This window comes from Neodiprion fabricii, chromosome 2 (assembly GCF_021155785.1).
Source record: "Neodiprion fabricii isolate iyNeoFabr1 chromosome 2, iyNeoFabr1.1, whole genome shotgun sequence".
In the NCBI taxonomy this organism is placed as follows: domain Eukaryota; kingdom Metazoa; phylum Arthropoda; class Insecta; order Hymenoptera; family Diprionidae; genus Neodiprion; species Neodiprion fabricii.
In genome coordinates, this window is record NC_060240.1 from 18,256,350 (window position 1) to 18,279,261 (window position 22,912).

The following is a 22,912-nucleotide window of genomic DNA, read 5'->3' on the forward strand; positions in this document are numbered from 1 at the left end:
TTAAACCGTGTCCGTAGAGGAAGAGAAGGTGCAAGGAGAAACACCATTGACACGAATTGACAAGTACGGTAAACCTCATGTAGACTGAAACTAACAACTAAAAACATGGCGTCTGTTCAATGACATCATCATGGTGACTATCATTTATCTATCGCCTGTTACCGACATAATAGTTAGATCCTCTGTCGTAAGAAGGGTTATCTATTGAGCTCGTTCGCAATCAAACTGTGCTATACGTCACTCGGTTTGTCAGTATCAGATCTAAGATTTACTGAACTGTTATGGCCAACAGTATTACACATTTCCAAAATAAGCCTTTTTCTATAATCCTTTTCACGACAGAGGATTTTAAGGTTACTAAAATTGAACGTATAATCCATCCTGTGTTTTGTCAAGGCCGTTTGTCTGTCCTGATCCGCAAAAATGTTACGCTTGTGTTCATTAATACTTGTTTTTAAAAGTCTACTAATTTGGCCAATGTAGCATTTGCCACAATCATTACATGGAATTTCATACACTAGATTTGAACACTTATCCCTAGGGTACTTGTTCTCAGGTAAATGCGTGTCCGTGTTAAATAACACCTGAGACAAATAATGTCTTGTCGAATATTGCTGTGTAGAATAAGGTGGTTTGCAATATATCTGTGTACTGAGTGTTTTGACACCAGGCGCGGACTGGGCCGTCGGGACATCGGGCATAAAGCCCGGTGGGCCGGTGACAAAGAGATCGATGTGGGTCCATGAAATTTGGGCCACATCAGCTAACGACATTCTCCATCTCTGCGTTACCTGGAACCAACGACGTGGAATCCATCTTTACGATTTTTGAACTCTACAACTTAAAGTTAGGATTGCTTGAATAATCAGTTGTGACTTGTTTACAGGTGTTACGCTATACTCTACTATAACTGAGTTCTGACCATAAAATAACAGTGAAATATGTTCAGAATTGATTTAAAGAGCGTAACTCGATTAGTATTTAATACATCAAATAGTAAAAAATCACGAGTAATGATCATTTATGAGCATGAAAAGTTAGTATCCAAAACGCGATTGAGCAGCAGTAAGACAGTATTAGGGCTGGAGTAGCACCGTCTTATAATCAGAATAAGGAGTCCAAGCGGCAATCGGAGAAATTTGAAAGTATGAACCTTGACAAAGCAACACAAACCTTTTCTGTTTACTCCTTTAGTAATAACCTATATGGCTATATTACATAGTTTAATGAAATTTTATCCATAAATAAAATAATTCGCATCCATTAACTTAACAAAAATATTTCCCTTGCATAGGCCGGTTTCATGACGCCAGTCCGCGCCTGTTAGACGCGAATCGAAATTAATCAGACCATGCCCGTAATGATTTTCGAAAATTCCGCTACAAAAAATCTGAAAAAATATAATTTTTACGTGCCATTTATTTCTTCAATCTCAAAGAGTCTAGCAATAGTACACGCAGCTTGGTGCGTGCCTTGGCAGCGTTCAAGTTTTCCCTGTAAACATACCCCCACTTACGTCTCTATAGCTTCGTTCCGGGATATTATTGATCAATGAGAATGCCTGCGCTGGCTAACCTTAAACTAGGTCAAACGTGTAACCTGGCACTTGTGTAGTTGTGACAGAGCACCAATACCGACTCACCTGTGTCACACGCGTGTTTGGAATCGTGGCAAGCTCAGCTTTCCGAAACTTGCGCACGGCAGGTCATGTATCGTAAAGTACGTCATTCGGATCAGGGTTATCATTAGGGTGTACCGAACAAAACAAAAAAAAATTTTCAAACGTACATCAAAATTCCGGTTCAGCATTTCAAATATAATATCTTAGCCAAATATCAGCTCTTAACAATGATATTTGGAGGTGCCTATTTTATTTTTTCTATTTTCCATTTAAACAACACGTAAAAAAAGTCGGAAAACTTGAATTTTTTTTCTCGTAAGCAGTTTGACTTATACATTACGTGAGTACAGCTTCTTATGAGAAATATTGCGCTATCTAAAAGAAATTATGAAATAGAATTTTCCTAACTCTAACCTATTAAGAGATATTCAAGATGACTCAACGTTTATAGGCGAATATCCCTTAATCGGTTAGAGTTAGGCAAATTCTATCTCATTCCTTTTTTGAAGAGTGCAAAATTTCCTGTAAGAATCTGTACTTGCATAGTTTATAAGTGAAACCGTTTTGGAAAAAAAAAATTCAAAAGTTTTCCAATTTTTTTTACGTATTATTTAAATGAAAAATAGGATAAATAAAATATACATCTCTAAATATCAATATTAACAGCTCATATTTGGCTGAGATATTCTATATGAAATGCTCTACCGATATTTTGATGCGCGTTTGGAAAAAGACTTCTTTTTTTTCGCGTATCTCAGCTATCATATTCAGATGACCATTGGAAGGAAGATGAATCTGCATTTCAACGTATTATGTATACGGAAAATAGTGATTTGTTGAATAAATTGTTCGGAGTCCAACTAAAATTGTAATATATCATCAGTTCCAAATTCAATGTTTATTGCAATTTTGTGCAAAATCTATTATTCGTTGAATCAAATTTGAATCCATGTGATTTAATAAAATAAAATTATAGGCATCTACCGGTAAAAAGTAAAATTGGATTTTTGTCAAAATCTTGTTATTTTCATGACATTTCAACGAATTTGTAGCGTCAAGAAATTACACTTGGAGATATTCGAAGGTTGCCACTACGCGTGATGTTTGAATTGAAGTTGTTTCAGCGTATTTCAAAAGTCGCATGTGAAAACGATTGCAGCTTTCAAAAAAATATTTACGTAATCAGGTATAATGGCTCATACCTTCGGAAATAATTTGCATTGATGTTGAATTTTTCGTATTTGTGTTAATATCTCTTCTGTGGAAATCACCACCGTTTCAAACCTAGCTATAGGTACATTTCTTGTACTGTAAATGTTAATTCAGATCTACAATATATTAAACGGTAGATTTAACAGAAATCAGCAAATTTTAACACAAAAATGATGGCTAGTTTGTCTTGTCGCGTTCAAACGACGCAAAACGAGAATGCGCTAGTGATTTATATGGTCACCAGGTATTACAGCAATTTCCGTCAGCAGAAAAAAACATGATTGATAAAATGATGCGTCAGTAAAGAAGAACAACAAATGAAGTTGTACTGTACAGTGAATAATTACGATATAAAAGATAATTCTTTTCTACAGAATGCATGCATGTTATAAAGATTAAATAATGCATGGGGTATGTATAACTATAATATCTGATTCATTGAATTTATGTTCCGGGAAACTTTGAGAATGTTGAATGTAGACATCCTGCCTTTTTTCGACGTGTAAACAAACATATGAGAGGACCCTGTGCCCTGGCATTATATATCTACTATACCAGACTTACTGAAATTAGAGGCGAGACGAGGCGAAACAGCAGGAGCTGTCATTTTATTTGTTTTTCAATTGAATACAGCTGTTATAGAAGATACCCGCATACACTTGGGATATAAAAAAAAACCCGTTATGATTCACGACAAACATAATCTACACGTTGATGAAATTAATAGAAATTGTTCCAATCTTTACAGCTACATAGCAGCTCCTTTGAAAAAACAGAAACTGTTTTTTTCGAGTTAGATCTTCAGACGCGACAAAATGATCGAATGTGGAAAAATGTTAACGCAGACTTGAAATAATATTCCATTAACGGGAAAAACATGGGGTAAGATCTGGAACGTAGATAAAAATGACCGCCACTGATTCGATCAAAGTGGTCAATCACGATAAACTCATATTCTGCAAGACGGTTTACAACTATCAAAAGTAGTTTGTATGGTTAAAATGACAGCAATCGTTAGCTTCGAATATGCGAACATACAGATGCAGAGCAGATGCCAAATGAAATCAAGTTAAACCGTGATTCACTAATTCCGAAAAACTAAATGTTTTTGAAATATCGGCAATGTTACCAATACCAGTAGTTGAAAAAATAATCGTCCCGAAATAACTATGCATCGACACCTGATTCTCTAAGTACTTAGTGGTTTTGATAGTAACTAAGCTTCGTGCAGTGGTTTTTTCATCAGTACTAATTGTTTTTTAAACGAGGATCCATACCTCCATACCATACTATCCATGTACTTATGCAGTAATACGGATCGATAGTGCTGATACAAGTACGAATATTGGAAAACGTCCTCATGAGGTGAGAGCCTGGTCGTCGGTGCCATGATGTAACCACATAACCTAAGTTTGTAATTTTAATGGAGTCAAATCGTAATTCATGGGGTTTCAAATGATTCATTTCATATAAATCAATCAAACATAATTAATAACATAGCTGTTCTACCATCCACACGTGAAACAACACGGCCAACGGTCAGCTGTCAGCCTGGTTGCATTGGTTTGATTTTTTTTTTCACCAGATGACACGTTGCAAAGTAACAATTTCGATATCTGGTAAATATCTCTGTGAAATCATTTACAGAACTCAGGTGGGACAGTATAGGTTATTCGGTGACGGTCACCATGGGAACAGCTGTATGTATATAACCGCAAAGGTGGAGGCAGCAAGGAGGGATGATCGACCGGGGGTTGGTTTCGCAACTGAGGTCTGTCCCTCAGTGCACAACCAGCAGCCCCTGCGGCCGAGTGCTTGCGAGTCCATTTCCCCTTCCGAGGGCCTGCAGGTTCAGGTAAAGGTGAGTCAAAAGTCCATTTTCCGTCTTTTCATTAACGATTGTAATGCACAATCATCTTCTTCAGCTTCAGTTGATCGCTCGTTTTTAGGTTATAATTCCCGCAACAATTTTACGTTCTCTTCATTTCGTATACATGTCAGTGAATTGTATTCTCAGTACCGACTGCGTGATGATCAAAAATTGTATCTAAAATATTTCAAATACTGTTCACCAATCACCACCAATTATTGGCAAGCAGAGAAAAAAATTTAGAAATTTGTTGACAGAAAAAAAAAACAAATTGATAAAAAAAAGAAAGGAAAATGCTTATTATACAAACGCAATTTGATCCCTTGCGGTGAAAGCGCTTGGACTGTCGACGAGAAATCTTTGATTTTGTTTCATTTCGAACACGTACAATAACGCAATACACTTAAAACGGATTATGAAACCTGACACGTCCAGTTACCATATTAAGCAGAAAAGTCATGGAGAACTTTTGCGGTAGGTTCAAATTCACATGAATTATTTTACCTTACAATGGTGTACGTGCGAGCCTCATAAACAATTCAATCTAATTAACACATAGTGCATAAGTCAATAATTTACGCCAAAGGCACTGAAAGCGTTTATAAGTGTTGATGGGGAGTTACGAGGGGTTCGATTGTTCTTCGAAAGGCAATGCATTATATACTTTGAAATCCGCGGCAGTTTGATAGTCATCTTATGGAATTAGCGTATGTATTGCCGTTGTGAAAAGTCAATGCACTTTATATTCTATGCCCTAGGAATCGTTCGCAATTCACACAGTCATAATTTGTAATTCAATCATTAGAAAAGCCAAGTCAGTAACCCCGCCAACCGCACTTACGCCATACCTTACTTATCTGTAATGATAATAAACCGATGTTAGCTCAAGTTGTTCAGCCGGGATGAGAGATGAAGTGCGAGAGCGAGAGAGCTGGGAAAAGTGGATGAACATTTGAAAGAGGAGCTGACCGAACTGCTTTGTTTTTAATGCATGAGATACAGAGAGTGCAACAGTCATGCGTCTCGCCGATTACCGACAGTATAAAATCGGCGGAAATATGAGAACAAATGAAACGACGGATGCTTGAAGAATTCCGAAGATAATCTTCTGAATGTACGGAATATTAACCAAAGTATGGAATGTGCAAATCTTATCAGGACACAAAGTCTCCTCTGAGAATAGAAAGCAATCGTTCTCTGCAGATTTTTGCATGTCGTTTACGAAACAGGTATTCAATTTTACGAAAGTAGACGATAAAACGAATAGTGTGTTACAAATTTTCACCATCTCCCCCATCGAAACGAGATGGACTATCGGCGAGATTTTTAAATACCTTAACAAGTACTCCATAAAAAGCATTCAATTCGATTTATTCGAAAATAAGTTTGTTGTAAGAAACTAGAGCACGACAGTCTCCATATATCATCAAAATTGGACTTGGATACTTTGTGGAAACATCGGCATCATCTTCAACCACAGAGATAAACATCTTGAAACAGTACCTTAAACACTGAGATTTTAGACTGATAAATTCTCAACTTGAGAACTTGACGTACTAGGTGATTTTGAGATTCTTTTGAATGGGAACTTATTGACATTTATTGGTCGTACTATATTTCGTTCGGTGCGACGTTAATAATATTCGATACCACTGAAAAGCACGTTCAGTACTTTCCTTATTTTCAAGATGTAATATTTATGTTCGGAAAAAATCGAACTAGCACATGTAAGTTATTTCATAGTTTGACAATGTAAAGAATCATTTTTCGAGCCCGGAATACTAGAATCTATCTTGTGATAACTTCAATCCAACAACCGTCTCTTGTCTGGCGATTAAGTTCCCATATCGTCGAGGTTAAATCATGAATTGACTAAAGGAACAGGGCACGAAAGAAGTGAATAAATAAAAACTTGTCACACGACACCGAGGGCAGTACATATTAGATAAGCCGGTTTGCGAAACTTCGATGATTCACCTTTAGGTGCGTCAACGCGCGGAGTAACGTACCAAGCACATTGCGCGTGATTACGATTTTATCGAACCTCCAATCTCCTCCTGTTTACTCTGGTGGATTTGTCAACGCCTGCAATGTAGTCGCAGAGATGTATTATAAATAAGAAGAAAAAAGTTCGGGAAATACAAACACAGTTTTGGCGTTCTTCGAGAAAAAGATTATGCACGTGGATGTGAATTTACTGGCGAGATTTCCGAAGGTAAATCAATTTTGTTCAGAAATGACCAGACATTATTGGAGTAACAAAAGAATTATTGCTCGTAATATGAAAGTGAAATTCTCATTTCTGATTCAAATACAGTTCTTGCATTGCAGCGGCAAGCATTCCATTATTTATAATAATCGCATAGAAATAAGTTTGTATTAAGCTTAGAACACATGTACGGGGTCGTAATCGACCACAGTCGAATTTGAAACTGCGCTTTTATCAGCTACAAATTAACATTATCGCATTAATACTTAAGCTAATAGTATAAATCATCTTTTATGAAATTAAATTGGCTCTTCACCATTCGTTTCCTCATTAAAAAACAAAAGGATTTATGTACTGATGGATCCAATAAGTGCTTTAGAACGATTTTACGTACAAGAAACGCGTGGGGTAGTTATCCCTTTGACACACACATTTTTCCTTCCATGCGTGATTCGCTTGTAATTTTGCATTCATGGGCTTTCGGGGCTGCTGATTATGAATCTGAACCTGGCGGTCAAACAAAAACAACAAGAAGAAGAATTTCGAAAAAAATTCTGTGAAATATTTTTGTGTGTATTAAATTTGTGTAAAAGTTGGCATTCGGATTTTCATGTCAAATTACCAGAAAATGCTTTCTTTCGTGGAAATTTAGGAATTTCGACCATTTACATATACTACGTTTTCAATAAGTAAACAAATAAGTTTTATATTTATTTATACTTGGAAATATTTCAGGGCTTATGTGGGACAAAAAAAAACTCGGCAGTGGTTGCCAAAAAAATAGTTCAATAATTAAAAAGCTGCAAAAAAAAAAAGGTGAGACGATGATCGGCCCAACGTGAATTAAAGGGTTATCGACCCCACTCGTGAGTTGGAAGGTAGAAAAAAAAGATACATGTGTTCTAGAGTTGAATAAACCATTTCTTCGGGTTCGTCGTACTTGAAATATGAAATGAAATGAATTTGTATACCTAGTCTTTCGAAAAAAAATTGTTCTTTTCAAACCGTTGAAATTCCGTTGAAATATTTGAATGATAATATGTTCCTGCCTCTCTTTTCTTCCTCCTTTTCAACCGACTTCTCGTTCAAGCTTGACGTATTTTTGTGCTTATGTTGGTGAACTGTAATTTGCGTGGCTGTCCGTTCGCGGCCCGACGCTAAGGGCTCGGACGCCAGGCGTCTGCGCCGGCGTCGCGACGTCGGCTATGTATAGCCGATGTTCTGGGCAACGCTTCCTATAGTGCGAATTAAATTCATTGCAGGTTCGGTCATCGACCAATGCAGTAGACACGGTTATGTACACTTCATAGTTTCCGAAATTAATAATTTTTATCGAATTTTCTCTGCTGAAACTACAAGTCGCGCAATTTGAATAAACGCGTCGGAGATAAAAAATTATACATTGAAAAAATAACTCGAATTCTAAACGTACGACTAAAAGAAGCCGCTGCAGCGGTTCAAATTGTTTTTTATTTTACCAACATTCGACTTACATTCGCAGCTCAGCAGATGATAGTATATTAATATAATGTCATAGATTACATACATACCGTGTATTATTATTAGTGATTATTATACATTCAAGTCGGAAGAAAAAACAAGGAGAAAAAATAATAATTTTCGATTCACTTTCGTCGATCGATCAGTGTGCAAGAGAGAGATTAGACCGCAAGAATCGAAAAGATGCGTAAAGACTTGAATCATTGTTATGCGAAGTGCGAATTATAAGGTGTTTGAATAAGTAATACGCGAGACGAATTTAAATTCTGAGGTGTAAAATTTTTTCTGCTGTTCTCGTTGCGCTTTCATTCTCCTTTCCGTTTCTTGCACGGTGAACGATGAGAAATTCAAGCTCTTCTTCAACAAACATATCGGTGATCAAACGCGACCTGAAATTCTAATCTTAACGAGATTAAATATTTTTATAAAAATTATAAAGTTTGATTGTGTTAACCCTGATCGATCACACGCCACGACGGATGAGGTTCGGTGTTCGGAATGATCGACAATAAGGTAATATCGTCAATGGCATATAGATACTATAATATCAATTATAATCGTGTCACGTGGGCAATTAACATTTATACGTACGTATAGAACTTGTGCGTGTATTGGTTAAAAATTAAATCAATTGACAATGGTCGATAGATGATTCCCGAAAAATATAATATCGCGTCGAAGTCGTATGGCTTAAAAACCAATTATGTTCCCCCACCTAGAAGCCGGTGCTAGAAAACATTTATATGTGGATGGACAGAGCGCTGAAATTCAACGCGAACAATACAACATACATACTTGCAAGAATAGCCTGGAAATACGGAGAGTGGAAAAAGGTGTGATAGTTTCATTTTTGGTTTGAAAAAATTTGCACCATTTCAATTGGTTGAGAAAATCCATGTTTTCTAAACATCATTCTTTTGGAAACTGGTTTTTTTATAATTAATTTGTTTAAATCGTTGAAACAACCTCAATTTCATTGCGAATTTTCTAGACACCAACTTTTTCCCAATAACACGTTCGTTCAGAATCATTTTGCTACTTTTACCCAATATCAGTTATTCAAGATCTATATTCAATTTTAGAGATATCGCTGTCATTTTTATGCATAATTGGACTTCCTAGATGTCAATGTTGATATTTTCAAAGGGATTATGACGATTCCGCGAATTTAGTGAACGCTATAAATGAACGTAGTTTTGAAAATGCCTATTTTTACAGAATCAATGTAATTGTGGGAAGGTTACGAGGACTAGGAAAGTGGAACTCGGTCATCCTGGTATTTGCGGTCGTTAAAAATGAATCCAATGTAAAAATTTCAAAATTCAAGATAGTGAATCCAATATGGCGGACTAAAAATATAAAAACTGATCGTATTCGGTCACATTAGATCCGCCATTTGGAACTTTCAAAATTTCGCAGATCTAATCCCATTTTTTAAAAACGGTGACCTTGAGAACCCTTACATACCCAGTTTCAAGGAATTTGACTTGAAGGAAAAATGTATGTTTCAAAGGGCTAGTCTTTATGAGGCTCGAAAATTTGTTCCAATATTGAAAATTTAACAGTTATATCTGTGCCACTGCATCGACCATTCGTTACGTCGATGCGATCGGTCATTCGCGTGATCTGTCTCTAACAATAATTCATCATCTTGCTAAAGTGTTACTTTACAACAATATATCATCTAAAACCAACACCGTCGTTATCTCTTAGCAATTCGTCAATGTTTCGCGTTATTGATAGTATTTTCACGATTCAGCTGTGAAAATTTTCTTATACAATCACGTACCTACGTAAATTACACGTATGTCTTGTTATTACTCGTTTCTCGCTAGCTTATTTTTCCGTTTTTCAACACATCACACCCCCTCCCTCAACTCCCTCTTCACAATGATTCCCGATCCAATTATTCAAATGCATAATATAAGAGCTGAGGGTGTGCTGTAACAGATTTTTCCATGAAATATATTGTAAGCGCAGTGTTTTCCCGTGTGAAATACGATACCTGAAGATCGGAAGACAATGGAATTTATTGAAATGTAGAAACAGTCGTATGCTAAATTCTGAGAAACATACCGTGCCGATCGATCCACACTTTCCCATGAAGAAGCAATGTTATAATTTCGGTAAAAAGAAGGAAGGCGAAAGTCTATGTCATTGTTCCATTTTACAGAATTTCATATATTGGGGAACGTAGTTTTTCAGATACATGTTTTTTGTAATTCAGCTGTGAATACCTCAATTCTTTCGCACTTTATATGTTTGAATGTATTATACATATATAATACGTGAAATGAAAAAACTGATTTGGGCTAAACAAATGTGATGGAATTAGAAAAAAAACAAAAAGACTGGTAAGAAGATAATATACGGAACGGAAAAGTCAGGAAGACAAAATTTCTTTTGACGAACAAGCAACGAAGCTCGAGTAATAAGATTATAGGAAGATATAGAAGTCATCCCAGATAAAATAAAATAGCTACCTAATAGGACGACGACAAGTAACAATGACAGTAAAGTCAATTGGTACAAAGAATTGTAGAGTTTGAAAAGTTTCTAATTCGAGCGATCGTCGTTACCGAATTGGCGTAATTTACGACCGTTTTTCGTCACGACTACGATTTTTTCTATACAACACACTCATGTTGAACCACAAGCCATAAACATTACGATTACTCAACGATATCTCTAGAAATCGACTGAATAAATTAAATTAAAATTATTTCCAATCTAAAATAGGAGAAAAGTATCGTTATCTGATCCAGAGATCTAGTTTTAGAACGTGTAAAATGAGCATTTTTCCAGAGTCTTGAGATCATCGTGTAAGCATGTAACTGTTTTCGGAATAATTTATAACATGGATCAATAAGAGATATTCATAATAAATGAGACAGCATTTCAGAGACTGAACACCAAATGATATAAGAAATTATGGGTCCAAATATTAATAGCGAGGATCAGGCGTTGATCGAATTGGTAGAGAATGTCCCATATATATTAATCTAACCTTGTCTAACGTATCTAATAATTTTCGGAAACTAATAAACAGTTGATAAAACTACATTTTCAGTTATAGGAGGCAATTTTCCACAAAGCAAAAATTACAGAGCGCTGTCGCGCTGTATAACAAATGAAATTGTTGTGTATTTGCTCTTAGGGATATTGACACTTTTTTTCCTTAAACTTGAAGCACCGTTCCGTGGTCGGTGCAGTGTTTGCGCCATTGTATTAACGACGTCGCTTCTTGTACGTCTGTAATGGTTTGTCACTCGGTGAAATTTGTACAACGACATTGTTCTATACAAGCAACATTCCCCAGAGCTCAACCTCCAGCCTCAGACAACGCTGTCGGGTAATAATATAATCAGGCCAATTCTAAACGTATTTTCGCACATACCCTACATTAGGGTGGTCCTTAAAAAGGTTATTTTTGAATTTCAACCGGCTCACGCCCCAAATCGGTTCCAGAGCAATTCAAAAATCATTCCCTCATTTTTTCAGATTTTTATTTCAACTCTAACCCGTGCCCGCAAGAGGTTGGATTTCCCCATTTAACCCCGTCAGGGGTTACACCCCTTCATATTAAATTTGTCCAACGGATTTCAATAAAATTTTGTACACAGGGATTTCTTGGTTAGCTGATTACGCATCTAGACACAAAATTTGTAAATTTAAAATGGCGGATCGAATATGTTGCATCAAAATTCAAGAAGTCACTGGAATTTGGTGAAACCTGGTTCTCAAGGCTTACCGAGGTCGCTGATTACGAATCTGAACTCAAAATTACAAAATACAAAATGGCGGATCCAATATGGTGGCCCGAAATCACAAAAGCACTTGATGTTGCCATATAAGGTCCACTATTTTGAATTTCCAAATTTCGAGTTCAGATTCACCCTCAGCAACCCAAGAAACTCCCCTATACTAAATTTTGTCAAATCCGTTCGGTGAATTTAATGTGCCCCTCAAAGGGCCAAGTGGGGAAAAAAATTGTGAAAAAAATAACGAGTTATTTTTGAATTACTCAGAACTGATTTGAAGGTGAGGTGGGGGAGGGGGGAGGGGGGCTGAGCCAGTCCAAATTGAATAATTACTTTTTCAAGGACCACCCTATACTGTACCTACATACATTGGATCTGTAGTTGGAAATCAAATTACGAGATTGCTGGGCTACACGGTACTAAATCGTGGTCTTATGATTTCTAGACTTTCTTACGAATCTGAGTTGTAAATTGTCGGAATCAACGATTTGAATAACGTTGCGCATAGTTATTCTGACTAATATTCATCTTAAATGAAAACAATAGAAAAGAATAAACTGATCCATACCTGTTTGACAAATGGGTTCAATGAAAAATTTCTTCGTTCATTTCAAATCTGCAGAAGTCTGTACTTGAATAATCGACTCGAATTTAAGAAAAAACTCAGAATACCTCAAAATATCTTGGAGCAAGACGTAAATATGGGATCGTTTAGTTTTTTAAATATCTACTCCAAAAATCTACACGTGGATTGTTATTTGTCCATGCAGGTGTAGTACCTGTTATGAGGTCGATCGATTGCGGGTACAATAAGCCCGAGAGATAGTGGATGAATCTCTAATCTTTTTTTCTAACAGTCTGCGTGAAAATCGATTTCGCAACTTGTGGTCTTGAAATGAAAAATTCAGTTTTTTGCGTTTCTGTACTACGATGTACTGAAAAATTGCCTCAACAATATATCCTTAGGATATTCACGACACATAATAGAAGACATAGTTTCGTCCGTTTCATTTCCACGGAATCAAAAAAACGTGATGATGTTCAAATCGTTGTGCGAAAGAATGTTTGCTCATTTGATAAGTTTCATTCGCTGCTTTATCCGTCCACCTGGTAGTAAACATGCTTCAGGTTCATTTCTTTTTTTTTTTTTTCTTAATTCATTATATATTGTTTCATGATTTAATAGCAAATCAAATGATGTAACAATCACCCAATTTTTTACAAATCAATGTTTGTTTTTATCCTATTCAACTATGTGTTCGTTATTTTATATTTTTTCATAATTTTTATTCATATATATGTCAGTATTTTTCTGATTGGCGAGGCGCAGAGGGGGGGGGGGGGGGGGGAGGAGCTCAGCCTGATACCTGAAAAATCAATTAAAAACTGCAAATAAATCAAGCTATCTTACTAATCGGGTGAATTTATTATACTTACTGGTTATTCGGATAAAATTAGTTTACACATTTTTTCACTTTTTTCTTGTCTAGACTGTTGTGTCTATCAAACTCACCGCGTCTAGAAGTAAATGATATGAAATTCAGTTTTCCGGAGTAGACAGAGCTGATCAATTATCGTTCATCATGTAATGGATACACACATACAGATCGTACATCAATTGTACTTATATGTACTGTACTATACGAGAAATCACGGGTAAATAATCGGTTAGTCACTCAGCATGTGGCAACACGAGCGTTTTCATTTCCATTGCATGCTTAAAACAATCGTTCCGATTAAAAATAGGTGTATGTAAGGCATTACCTTTCATAATATATGTACCTATACAGTCAGAGTCTTCCAATGTTTTTTTTTTCTCTTCACTATAGTTTTAGAAAACTAGAATTTCCATAATCCGCGATAACGAACATAAAGTAAATGCATTCAGTTTCCCCTAGAAGAAATTTGGCCTTCACAAACCATACATATTTAATTACAAACAATAAATATTAAAGTTAAGAATGAACACAAATGGAGGTGCTTTCTATAAAATTTGTGTTAGTTGTGAATTAAAAACCGTGATAATCGGTGAATGCCATATTCAATCTACACACGGTTCAATTGAAATCTATGGCGTTTACATTCCGCCACATCGGATAAGATTGTAAATACTGCTGATAATATACATAACAATGCATATGCAGCGCCGATGGCATCCCCTCAAGAGCAACGGGATGGGATCTTTTGCACCGCACTAATAAAGGAGCGTGGATACCGTAATTAGATAACTGTGTGTATTATTGTTTTCGTTTAGTGAATGAATCACATGGCAGTGGGAGACCGTGAGGATGACGGCATTGGCACGCAGGTCTGAACGTGTTGGGTTACAGGTTTAGATATCACAAGTATTTACGCTTCGCAGGGCAGAGATGCAGCACCGTGCGGAGAAGGTGTGAACCTCAGGATTAAGAATGACCAAAAATAATCGATTTTCGATTAAATCCATTATTTTTTTCAGATCAATCGTGTATAATCGATTATTTTTCAGACTCGATTAATCGACAGGTTCGATTATTTTTCCTCACAATCGGTTTTTGTTTTTTACGTCCATGAACCACGCAACACAATATCAATATATGCGATTGGAGTGTCAATTATTATCATTGTCTCACTTACCAAGTACCTATTTGATACATTAATTGTTAGTAAAAGATAAATGTATATTTTTACCTCAAATTGAAAAATATTTTGAATGAAACTATGAATTATTAAAAAAACTTTTCCGTTATTAAGACTATATACTGAAATTTACGAAATTTTAATCGCAAATGCACCGTTTCACAAAAATACGAAAAAATCGATTATTTTTTACCGTTTCAATCGCATCATGTTCGTTTATTCTTTTGAACTCGATTAATCAACGCTTCGATTATTTATAGCTTATGCCTGGTCTACACGTTATAATTATGTCGACCAATGATGATACGCACATGTAACTGACTTCAACGTGCCATAATATGGAAGTATTGTAGTATTTCTGAAATTTCCTGATTACGACTGCATACAATTGAGTGTATCGATTGATATCGAACTTTGAATGTTGTGCGTCCGCCAAATAACGCTTCATCTGAAACGTAGCGTAGGAACGGAACAGAAGCTAGTACAGGTTAGTTATCCTTCTAGATTCAGGAGTACGCTTTGTACGAGCAGAGATTTTCGAAATCAGGATCTTTTTTCACACCATGATTGCCACCATTGTAAAACTGGGGAGAATATCCGAATATTTTCATCGAGTTCTTCGCGCAACTGACAATTAATAGACGTGAAAAGGTTATGTTTCCGAGCGGTTGCGTCGAGTATCGACTATTTATCGAAGTTCAATCAGATCGTGTAGTCGACCTCTCAGTGTATGATGCCCTGTAGCAATTGTACCTTGAATTATTATCGCACAAATATAATCAGAGCGTGTAAACCAGGAATTAGTGGCCATATTCGCTACTCGGGATAAAATGATCGCTGTATGCCTATGTCGGATGTAAGATATCTGCGTGCAACCGACATTGCTCAAAATACGCGGAGACAATCCAAATGTGAAAACACATGTAGGAAGGGAATGCACCTAAGGGAGAATTCGCGAATTGGTGTCAGATGTCAATATCGGAAACACCTTCCGTTCAGAAACTCCGATTTCTGGATCAGTGGTCTTTTATTGTTGTCACTACCGAGTCGCACGCGGTACGTTGCTCCGAAGCGTCTTCTTGAAGCGATAAGTTAGCGTTCCTAAGGCTGTCTCTCTCTTCAATGTAGGGAAGACTGATCCATCGGAATGTAAGCACTAGCGATGGTTACTAAGCTAAAATTAACCAATGCATCGCGTAATCGAATTTGCGAAATAATCGATTATACTCGATTAACGGGGAAAAAATAGACGATTTAATCGAAAATCGATTATTTTTTATCATTCCTAGTAAGCACACGTGTCAGCGAACAAAAATTTAGAAATATAGAACTAGACAGTCTGCAGTTACGAGTTTTTGAATTTGGCAAATTGTGGTTTTCTTTACCATAAAAAATAGTGTGCTCAGGGGGCAATACGAATTTATAGTTAATAGAACTTATTGCATTATGTTGTTCCGAACTATGAATTTATGGTTACATCTGACAAAAGTTTTATGGTTAACGGTACAATGATAAAGACTCTGACCATATTCAAACATTAGTGCGGTAAACGTGATAAACTTATCGTTACTCGATTTATAATCTGGAAATTTTAGATTGCAATTTGTTAACTTTTACTTTACGAGTTGAGTACCTTCATCGTAAATGTATAGTAAAACTGGAATGAAAAAAAAATAGATGAGAAACTCGTAGATAACTCATCTCAATGATTTTTCGTGAGCGCAGACACCATTTTGACAACTTATCAGATTAAAACCTAGCGCATTATCCTTTCCTTACCGGGGCTCGAACCCCTTTCGCTCGCAATGTTCGGATTATAAGTCGGGCACCCTATCTACTACGCCAAACTACCTTATGAGAATCTATAACGTTATTTGATTGATAATACAATATACGGTCCGTACGGACATGACGGGTAGAGTCACTGAAAACTGATCAATAAGATTATTCCATTTATCAAGTGAATTCAGCAGAATTTTTAGTAAATTCCAAGTACCGTAAATGAAATTTCCAAATCTACCTGATACATTTACTGCGCAATGAAGTAAATTCAAAATACCCTTTTGCGTGTTTCCAACTAAGTTAAGCAAAATGACAAAATTATAATGCAAATTTATTGAGAATGCTTAGTAATTCACTTTATAACACGAAATTTGTAATTCAACTACACTTTTGTGTTGTAAATGTGTCGTAGATTTTCAAATATTTTCAACAGTGTATGTTTAGTCGTTGAAACTATGTTCGTATGATCTTGCCTGAATAATACTGTATTAGCGTTAACCACATTTAAGTGGAGTCAAACTATGTATGGTGCATTCAACTCTGACAAAAGTTGCAGGAATCATCTCGGGTGGTCTAAATACTTATCCGTAAATAGTTGATTAAAAATTAGTTAATTGAACCATACTCTATACTATCGAAGACTAAAGAACAGAGCTCATCGCACTATACGAATATAATCCTGACGAACATCTGTGTATGGTGAACATTAAAGACAAAAATATAGTTAATTGTAGTATTATTATAGTACCTTTGATGCCCTTGCTTCAACTATAAGTGTATGGTAAAATTGATATTGTGTTTATAGTGCGCCAAACGATAATTTGAGTAAATTCTACTATAAAAACTATCTTCCGACTATAATATTTCAACTATACAGATTTTTAACTATATGCGCAAATTTTTCTCTCAGTGAATTAGTCTCAACGCGTCAACTATTTTCTCCTACTTTCCGCCTTGAGTCATGAAAATGACAAAGTTTTAGCGGTTTATCTGAGAATATATAACTCAGAACTGAAATGTTGTTTCGGATTGACCTATATTCTAAGTTTCGTCTTGAGGCAAAAGATTGGGAATTCGGGAGTTATTTCAATTTTTAGTATATACAAATGTTCCACGGGATATTTATGACGCATGCGGAAATAATGAACTCCAGAAAACACTTACATATATACTACTTCACATACTTTTTGCGTTCATTGTTTAATTATCTTTGTCCTCACTTCATGATAATTGCAACTGTACCATTACACACTATAATTATCGATGTCCGATTACATATGCGTTACATTTTAACTTGTGAAATATACTTTCTTATCCGGGCACTCAATACCGCTGCAGATAATGATTGTGAGGTACAAAAAATGACTCCGGCATTCGTACGCCGTAAAGAATCGTAATGACCATTCTTTATCAGTATACATGGTGTATATATGCGATAGGCGAGTTATAATTATGGACTTTACATGGGAAAATGATAGAGTACATGTTATAGGTAACTTTCGTTTAATCGGCATATCCTCTGGTGCAGCGACCCATTACCTGAAGTACCAAACTCGGAATTTCAACTATGCAGCATGAGTAAATATAGCAAGATGACCGTCTGTTATCGAAAGCGGAAAAGTTCCTTGTTCAGATCCATATTCGTGTTAGCCAAGCTTCTCTCGAGAATTGGAGCACTCGTATCTCTTCCTCCAATACAGAGTCCGAGGCGGTTGCAGCCATCAATAAACAGCTTCTTCTGTTTCATTGGAAATATTTATAGCCTCCAGGCTGCATCTTCCACATGCTGTAGGTGGACGCTACGTGTTCAGTATTATTTATATTCTTGACTCTATACTTATGAACACGTGAACGTAGATCATCCTAAGATACAAGATTTTTTTGGATTCCTGTAAATGGGGGCCAAGAAAAGTGAAATAGTATATTGTGTTACCGGTGTGGAAAGTGGGCGACTTCCGATAAGTGTGAAGTTAGCAGCGTCAGCCGCAAAGCAGTGGTTCATCGGGAAATCAGATAATCTAAAACTACAATCGGACATAAACCCAAATATCGAGTCAAATATGATCTCAAATAAACAAACCCAACATCAAGATATAACCGCAAATGAACAAACTCCAAACAGGCGACATAAAAACTCGAATGCATAAAAAAAAATTGTCTGTGAATTTCACATTCGGGTTATCCAATATAACATCAGATACAATTTTTCTTATCATAAAACATAAGCATATAAAAATGGCTTTGCTAGCATACTCATTTTCGTTGGGTTTTCTGTACGGTTTTTGATTGGTTTGTAGGATTCGGTTTTTGAAGTTTGGTGTTGTTATTTTTTGGTGGAAAATGTAGCTAGTTCGGTGGTTTTTGATGAGAAATAGTGCAGACGAGTCTAATGGCTTTTGGTGGAATTTGACAAGCACCCTACCGGGATTACGACAGTCCGAGTTGGCAACATTGCCACAACAGCGAGTACTGCGCTCACACGAATACAAGTGCTAAGTTTTCGCACGAGCACTAGTGTGAACGCAGCATAATCCAAGGCGAGGGCTGAATCGTACGAGTCGGATATCACCCACCCGCACGTCTGACACACGATATTTTTTCCAACATCGTGTAAATTCATTTACGTTCAATGATACAATGTGTAAGATTCGGTTATTCGAAAATGCGCTCGTGCCAACGGAAGCCTTAGTGTGTCAGATCGACCATTTTAGTTGTACGCATGCGTCAACGTACTACACATTTCGAAAATAGACCACCTCACGCATGCTCCACAAGCTTCACAAATCAAACTTTACAAGCAGGTGTTGAAATCCAAAAAATCAATTTAAAATTATGACATCTTGAGTATGGATGAACGTATTTGAATGAAAACTAGTACCGTGAGGTTTTTAGGGTAGCTAATCACGAACCTAAGGTCGGATTTGCAAAATTTAAATTAATTCGGGTTACCTTCATCTTTGGATGGATTTTCAATTTGTGATGCTAGAAAATAACGCCAACAGCTATCTTCTTTTAGCTATAGAGCGTGGTGTGGATAAAATGTCATCATCCCTAGATTTCGAAGAATTTATAAACATTCACAGTTTTACCGAATAGTAACATTGATCGTGCAATGTGATACTACATCGTGTCTCGCTAAACACACGATATTTGCAACCAAACGAACAAAAATAATGACAGAAATATAATTAACTGGACGTGACTTTCACGCGTAAAACATTAGCTACGTATGTACCATGCATCGACAATTTCAAAAGAAAATTGACTTTACTCTATAGGCATGGGGTTTTTTTTCTGGGCATATTCCTGCGACCTGAAAAAAATCCTCGGTATCTGCGCTGTATTCACACATGATGGTGTCTACGGTGATGATGAATGCCATGCACGTATAATGTCCAAATCTGTCGCTCGCCTAATGAACTCATTATTCAAAGTATACCTAGTAATAGTGTAAGATATGCACATACTCATGTGCAGCCTTGTATACATGAACAAATAGATGCTTCATAAAACCTCTGACAAACCGCGGAAAATCCGGCATATCATGTTCAAAGCTCTGAGCGAAGCGGAAAAAACCGAGAACAAATCCGGTGCAAGTGCAGATTGTAGTTTCCTCCGTTGGAATATTTCTGTTAGTAGATAAAATTCCGTGACCATACGATATCTGACCTCAAAACGATCCATACAAGGTTAATTAACAAACCGCATAACTCTGCTTGTATCTTGTAATCAATGTTAGCTACATACACTGGATTTACCGATACAGATTATGCGTCCCTACAACTATACGCATAAGATTGTAAGCGTGTGTGTAAATTTTCTTCGGTTTCCTGCTATGATGTGTCGTTTCCTTCCACTAATTGCAGGGTATAGATACACATGAACTTGTTTCGCTTCTTCTTGTTATACTAGTATTTCATTATGGAACTACGGAAACTTCCGCGGACCAGATGAGAAATCTTGTGTCACTCCGCTGCATTTGCGCAAATAGGAACTTCTTAACTCGCCTTCGGCTCATGCGGCATTTTACACTCGACAAAAATCCCTAGTTTATGCGCACGTGCCACGAAAAGAACTATTTTGTGAATTGAAATTATCGGGAATTGAGATATAACATTTGAAATATTTGATGTTGGTACGTTTGGTTTCGGAGAATTAATTTGTAAGAATTTAGCACAACCTTGCTTGTTCTGTTTCATTGGTGTGAAGATGTCGCCAAGTGAAGCAGGTACATAAACTATTCCACTATTCAAGAAAATGTATGTGTAAAGTGAGCAAGCCGTCTTACTTAACGATTATATCTACGATTTCATTCATTATGGAGTAATGAAATTTGTATTCAGACTATTTTATTTTTTTCATAAGTTAGAAAGTGATATGATAGCAATAAATATTTCCAATTCCATTCACAAAGCAATGAACGAACACGAATTTTGAAGCGTAAGTATGCATCTCCCGTAAAACAAATGTAAGCTCCTGAAAGCATGAAAAATTCAAATTATTATAGACAATACAATTTTTTTTTATCAGCTGAAAACTAGTTTAAATATAATTCGTTGAGATACAATCCTGAAAAATATATATTGCTTACAGATTTTAGTAAAGATTTCTTCTATTTTTAAAAAGATAATTTGAAAAATACCGAAATTTATGGATAAAATGTTGATGCATTTGAATCGTTTATAACAATTTAAATTATCCACTTCTTCAGTCAATTATAGTTTTTTCTCGAAGGTCACTTCCTGACGCTCGAAAGTACGCCTTCGTTCATCGATCAAAGATAAATGGAACCGGAGATATCAAATGTCAAGTTAGAGGATGTGCTCACTTTTCCGCAACATTGCGTATTTTGTAATTTTCTGAAGTAGTTTATTGTGTTACAAGTGCGGGAAGTGGGTGATTTCTGACGGACGTGAAGTTTGCAGCGTTAGTCGCAAAGGTGCGTGCTATAATCACAGGAGTGAGATTTTACTACAAAGAACCTAAAAGCAATATTTAGAAAATTAACAAGTTCTCAAACTTTTCTGGAGTAAAATCTCACTCCCATCGAAGTGGCTCAGTTTTCACTCCAAAATAGTAACATTTTACTTCGCAAAATTTGAATAAAAGAATCCAGAGCCTTTATTTGGAAAATAGTTAACAGAAATCCAACATATACACAAAACTCTGAGACAGTGTTTTTGTTTGCACGCGCTATTTAAACGATTACCGTGTCATTTTTTCAACTCAATCGCTGTATTGGTCGATGAGGAACTCCAAACTTGTATTCCGAAACTAACGTTGAAAAAAGCATGGAATGTCAATAAGGAGAGTAAGAAGAATTGACAATATCACAAAATTGAGATAACTTATCAATGTAACAATCATTAAGTTTCAGTAAGAGTTTTTGATAGAAAGAAATCGATTAGCTTTGTTTCATAGTGGCAATCATTACCGGGAAAATATATAAATCGTTATAAAATATAAAATATAAAATTAAATTAGATGTAAAATATCGACTTTGAGGTAGAACAATGCCACGATTTTGCAATTATTCTTGAAAATCATTAGAATTTTTTTCCAATTGTAGAGTACTAATAATATTGACTGAAATACAATCATCCTATCTCGAGTATCGCCCTTGAATTTATAATGTTAATGATTTTTCAACAGTGAAAAATATTGCACAAAAAAAAACGTGAAAAACAACGTTTATGTCCATTATCGGTTGAATATTGTAAAATTCATTATAATGTTGCTGGCCACGTTAGCCGAGTAGTTTATTAATCCTTTCATTCGTGCATTTTTCCTTAAATGCGATTCACTTGAAATGTCGCATTCATGGACTTTTGGGGTCGCTGATTATGAATCTGAACTCGAAGTTTGAAAATCCAAAATCGCGGATCCAATATGGCGGACAAACAAAAAAAAAAGAACATTTTTTTAGTGCGTATTAAGCTTGTGTAAAAATTGAAATTCGGATTTTCGTGATAGGTTAGCAGAAAATGCTTTTTTTCGTGGAAAAGTACGAATTTTGACCATTTGTTTACATGTGCTATTCGTACAATAAATAAATAAATAAATAAATAAATTTTGTATTTCTTTTTAGACTTAATAACATTTTAGAGACCATGTGGAATCAAAAAACTCAGCAACTGTTGATAAAAAAATAGTTTAATAAATAAAAAGGTGTGACGCTGAGCGTCCCAGCGTGAATGAAAGGGTTAATCATAATTTCTACTGGAAAATCCGTAAGTATAATGCGTTAACCTTGTCTCGATTTTCTGGCCGTCCTGTTATTACGTTTTAATACTTGAAACTGCTTCGGATTACTTCGCGGGCGTGAGTTTTCTATTGTA

At 36.0% G+C, this 22,912-nt stretch overlaps 1 protein-coding gene across 1 annotated transcript in view; it reads left to right on the plus strand.

The window, feature by feature from the left end:
• Nucleotides 1-8,186: 8,186 nt before the first annotated feature.
• LOC124176297 overlaps nucleotides 8,187-22,912 on the plus strand; it is a 47,895-nt gene continuing 33,169 nt past the window's right edge. Inside the window, exon 1 of the mRNA XM_046557401.1 lies at nucleotides 8,187-8,925. The gene's annotated coding sequence lies outside the window, so the exon portion shown is untranslated. The remainder of the gene's footprint in view (nucleotides 8,926-22,912) is intronic.